Source organism: Syzygium oleosum, unplaced genomic scaffold (genome assembly GCF_021117445.2).
Source record: "Syzygium oleosum isolate NSW1041296 unplaced genomic scaffold, Sole_v2.1 Sole_v2.42, whole genome shotgun sequence".
Lineage (NCBI taxonomy): Eukaryota > Viridiplantae > Streptophyta > Magnoliopsida > Myrtales > Myrtaceae > Syzygium > Syzygium oleosum.
The window spans coordinates 1,991,413-1,997,412 of record NW_026607526.1 but is presented as its reverse complement, the minus strand read 5'-3'; positions in this window follow the sequence as shown (position 1 = coordinate 1,997,412).

Below are 6,000 nucleotides of genomic sequence, written 5' to 3'. Positions count from 1 at the left end.
GCTTCTTCCACTTCCCATCAATACCAATAGCACCCAAGTCCACATACCCAATGAAAGACACTTCATATTTATAATGGTATTTTGTGCGTTTATCTGTTTCTTCTGCTTCACCATGTGCAAACTCACGAGGGTCATCCACTTCATTTATACATGCGGAGTCTATCCCTTTTGAGTGATTATTATGGTTGGGCCAACTCCACCAAAAAAAACCATCGGTAAACTCAAAGTCTACTGCGGCCAATTCCACGGAACACGTAATTATCGCCGTTGACTTAACCCAGAACTTCTCCAAAAGAGAGATGAAAATTGTAAGATGAATGTTATAAATTGATTATAAAAATGATTATAAGCAGATCGACAAAAAAAAGTCACTAGTGATTTCACCAAAGTTATAGAGGAAATATGCGTTCCCCAAGTATCGTTTCTAAAAAACGAGAGATAAATAACAAAAACTTGATGTTATTAATTTTTAGTATAAATATTATTTTGCCAAGAGCTATCACATAAACTGGTAATTGTTTGGACTCATTGAAGAAAAAATAAGACAACTTCTTCGTTCAATTTGATAATGTGATCAAAACAATTCTGATCAACGTTCAATATATCTTATATTTAACTTGAAATATCAATGAATGCAAAATTGATTAATTGTCAATATTTTAGAGTAAAACATAGTCTTAAACTCGTATGATACACGGATATCTTGTTGGTGTTGCAAGAATCCACGACAGAAGCAGACCCATTCGGGTCGTTTAAGGCAGATTTAAAGAACTTCCACTTCCCTCCAACATCGACACCTCCCAAGTCCACATGCACATGTTCAGTACAAATGGAGGACACTTTAATTTTCTGCTGGGGACCTCTTCAACTCAAAGATGAGACACATCTTATCCTCTCACGCGGTCATTAAAGCTTGTCATGACCCAGAAATTTTCCAAGGAAAAGTATGCAAACCATTTTTCAAATTAGTTGAGAATTAAAGACATGATAGTGAAAGAGAAGAAGGTAGGCACCGCATAAAACCAATCAAGTTTTTCGTGGAAATTGAATGTTCAATGATAACGATGGACCGCAACAACGTATGTGGAAATTTATTTAGTTTATTGTGTAGACATCCGCTTGATGGATGTGATCCGTTACATTTTGTGGGTCCTATATTGAATCACTTGATTTATTAGTCAAATGCATTAATTTTATATGTTCCAGGCCCATGTGCAAACGTATTTGGAAATCTAATCTACAAATAGGAATAAGTGCACTAGAAAGTGCAACCAAATCCCTAAATTTTCAAAATATACAATTAAATTTTAAAATTTGTTAAATTTGTGTAATTAAATCCTTCAATTAACTCTATCTAATTTAATTAACGGAAAATATGGACGTGACCTTTGTTCTATTACTTTTTAAATACAAATGATGTCGATATGGCTTCCACCAAGCGTTACTTTAAAAAAATACTTGAAAATTTAATAGAAAAAAGGATAACAAGATTTTTAAAAAAAAATAAAATAGGATAAAAGGAAAAAGGATAAAAATTTAAAAAAATAAAAAATAAATAAGAATTTAAGGGGGAAAAAGAGGCAAAACCTTGTCGCCCGAGTTTCGTGGAGCTCGGCCATAACTACCAACTCTCAGGCTTCTTCAAGCTTTCAGCCATGGCTACTCGAGTTTCGTCGAGCTTGCAACCATCGTCGCTTCAGCTTCTAGGCTTCTTCAAGTTGGCAACCATGGCCATTGGAGTTTCGTTGAGCTCGCAGCCATGGCCACTCAAGCTTCTTCGAGCTACTAGCCATGGGCCACAGCTTGCTCGAGTTTTATCAAGCTCGACCATGGGCACTCCGGCTGTCAAACATTTTTCAAGCTTGCAGTCATGGCCAATTGAGCTTCACCATGGCTGTGAAAGCTTCGTCAAGCTTGCAGCCATGGCCACGAAGAGCTTCGTCGAGCTCGACCGTTGAGACAAATTTTTTAGCTAAACTGAAGATGAAAGACTTCCTGTTAAATAAGTGGGGGGCCATGGCGGTGGGTTACTGTGCTAGTCTCCTCCGAGGAATAGTCGAGGTGCGCGCCAAGCTGCAGGATACCTGGGTTCAAAAAAAAAAGACTTCGTGTTAATTCTAGGTTGGTTCGATTTTTGTATAAGGCACGAAGGAACCGATAAAGCTCTTTCCGGGCTACAAACGTAATTCCACGTATTTCCTCCAATTTTTAGAAAAAAAGAAAAAGAAAAATGATATCATTGCCTTTGAGTGCTTTCACTGCAGTCTGCTTCACGTTTTTATTTTATTTTTTGAATGATCAAAATCGAGAAGCTGGGCTAGGTGTTGGGACTTTTTTGTTTGGCTGAAAGATAGAGGCTGTGAATTTACTTCCTGCTCTCTCTTCTTCTTGTTGTTGTTCTTCTTTTTGTCAATTCAAAACGAATTAAATTTAACCGTCATTTTAATTTATTTATGCAAAGTTATGCTTTAATTAATTTTTATCTTTTATCCGCATTGGGGAATGTAATAGTGATTTTATTACGACATGGTCTAATGCATTTTACAATTTAGTTAAATGATTAAGGGCAATTGTGTCATTTTACTAAATGAGGCGGTTTTGGCATACAGGGGATTGAGAGGACATGATACATCCATAATAACTTTTTCTTGACATTATCAGTACCACTATGAAGCATTTGTCTCTTGAGACAGCAAAACAAATAAAATAAAATAAATGTCTATAGGTTAACGTGGAGTTAATCCTACAAATACAATCTCTAAAGCTAGGCGAGAGCCCTATGACATTCTTAAATTAAGGAACCCACTGACGTCATTTTCTGTGATTTAGTCGTCATGAATTTTTTTGTTAAGGCTTAAAGCCCCCATTAATTTTGACTTGTTATGGCTTTTGGAGTACTTATTCGGTCTCCGGAGCAACATCTTTATATCTCACTAGGCTCCAAATCACGACTACTTGATCAATGTAAGATATATTAATTTAGAGCCTAGTTGTGGTGTACCTATTAAAATATATTTTGAATTTGAGCATATTAAATAAACGATCTTAATTAAATTACTTGGTACGTTAAAGTTCGAAAATAAATATATGGAAATTTGATTTTCTGTAGTTGAAGACGGCCAAGAATAAAAGCGAGGGGCACACAAAATTATATTTCCCCGTTAGTGCAGTCGGCCAAAGAAGTCAAAAGTGGAAAGTACAGTTGGACTTGTGTTGACCTTGAAAAGGACTCCATGAAAAGGAAAGGCCATCGTTGCCATCGAAGACCTTTACCCTTATATGTGGTCCAACTGACTAAAGGCTAAGTCCAAGTAATATTCATGATCTCTCAATTTCGTAGATCGTATGTTTGTTATTATCATTAGGTGAACTCATTTTCTGAAGGTTAATAGACATATTTCATGGTAAAAACTGGTTGTCCAGTTATATAAATTATTTATCCTTTTTTTTTGCTTAAATTTCTTTTGAGGAGTCTTGAGGGTATAGAATTGGGAACTTTATGTATTTAACTGAGTAGAGATATGAGATTTATTATGTGTAGACTCATTATGCACAAAGCTTTCTGTTCACGCACTGACCTTCCTGGACTTGGTCCTCCACTACCAATGGAGGAGACTTCATATCTGTGAAACAAACCAATATGGAGTCACCAGCTGGTTTCGATATACAAATTCCTTATATGCCTTAACACCTCTGGCATGTGCAAGAGCATGTCTCCAGCAATTTAAAGACTCAGCGAAGCAGATTCTAGCAGAAGAACCTCATCCGTAACAATGACTCTTCACCTCAAATTATTCAATATAGTCATAACAGAGAAGAGTATTGCTTATTTTAGACATAACAAGTAATCGAAGTTAGAAGCGCTGTTACTCTCATTTCTCCTCTCTTGGACAATTCGTCGAACACTTTCTTAGCAGAATCATTAGCCTCAATAGTTTGTGACAAAATCGAAGTGGCCGCCTCGAAAACCATTCGGCAGGCCCTCGGAATCCGTCACCCATATGCATTGTTGTTCAGCCATGCTTTCGCCTTTCTCCAATGGTGCAAAATCTGGCACCATCTTCAGCATCACTGGATTATACTCCGTTCATTGGCCGTAAATTCCAAACACAAAGAAGTTTCTATTTATTCAATAGTCACTGAATTGGAAGTTTCTTTCCTTCCATTTATTTTTGTGCAAATTCACATCTAATTCCCTTTAAGGGTTAATTTGATTGATCAAAGGAGAGATATCATGGAAGCTCTTTTTCCTTCCACTTTCTGCAAATTCACGTCTAGTTTCCTTCAAGTGCTAGATTTGTTGGTAAATATCTTAAAGATAGTGGTTGATGTTAATGACTTTCCATGGTGAAGGATCTGCAGCCCCCGCGTCCCTCCTTCCAAGCACCCCCGTCAGTTTCCACTCACCTTTTTGACCGGGATGTCCATTATGGAAAGTAAGTGGCAAGACCATGACTAAACTTTATGTTTGTTTAATCCAAAAAGCAATATGAGGATGATGGAAAAGAAAGTTGGGTCCAGTCCCTCAATTTCTCTTTCCATCTCGATCTAATCTTAAATGAGATTTTGCCTCTTTGCCCCCGACAAAACGCTAGACTAATTACTTCTTTTTCTCATAAAGCACTTGGCCAATATTCCGAAAGTCGGTCAATGCAAGGGCGGCTGGACCCTTGTCCCTACGCGGATTTGAAAAACTGATTGGAATTTTATTAAATGTGAGATAACTTTATTTGGTAATGTTAACGATTAAATCAAAATGCTTGAGTCATTTGAGGAAATTCATTCGAAACACCATAAAATAATTTAATGTATATATATTATAATTGTATTTTCGTAATTTAGTAATTCATCCATTGATAGTCAATGAATTGAAAGTTTCTTTCCTTCTTTTTTTTTTGTTGTTGGTAAATTCATGTCTAATTTCCTTTTCAAGGTTAAAGTGAGTTGATGGAAAGAGAGATATGATGGAAGTTCTTTTTTCTTCCACTTTTTGTAAATCCACATCTAATTTCCTGCGAGGTCTAAATTTGCTTGTAAATACAGCACTCGATGTTAATGACTTTCCATTGTGAAGAATCTGCAGCTCCCACATATCTCCATCTTAACTCACTATCGACCCCTCGTCTCCTCTCTCAGATTCCTTTGTGCTTGTAATTATCTATTTGGATTTGATCAGCCTCTTCTCTCAGCTCACTCTCTCTCTCATCCACACATACTCGAAGCACATCCCAAAATGATCGAGCTTCTCCCCACGAGACATCAGATGAGATACGTGGAAATTATTGGTGCCATGCTTTTGTGCATGTCTCCCATATCAACCTTCAAAACTTGACGTATTTTATTATAGTAATCGTAATTTTGTTTCTCATTTGTTCCCAAATTCCAGATGGCAGTTTCTTGATCAAGGACCATCAGATTGCCTTTGAGTGCTTTTGCAATTCAAATAATTTTGCAATTCTTATCATTTTTTTATTTTTTTTAGCATCACAAAATAATTTTTAATTTCCACTTTTCGGTTTGGTCGGGCCAATTCAGGTTTTCAAGATATTTTGGAGAGAGAAAGCGATGAAAGGAAAAACCCTCAGTGAAAGGAGAAGAAATGATAAAAAAAAAATCCTTCAATTTTTAGATGCGTTTATTTCACGGAAAATCACCAATTTGAAATATTTCTCAAAATATTCACTTCTATCGCTTGCAAAAATGAATTAATGAGAAATACTTTTATCATTAACCAAAATGTTAAGGTAAAGATTATTATTGAGGATAAAAATATATTCCGTTAATTAGTTTTTCTAACCAATACAAATAACTATTTTTAGAAAGATGTATTCCTTTAACCAGCTGGTTTTAATATACAAGAACCAGCCTCTCAACCTATGGAGTCTCAGTAACTCCAGTTGGAATTTCCAATTCCTCGTATGCCTTAAACACCTCTCTGGTATGTGCAAGAGCGCATCTCCAGTAATTTGAAGAGTTCAGCTAATCAGCAGAATCTAGCGG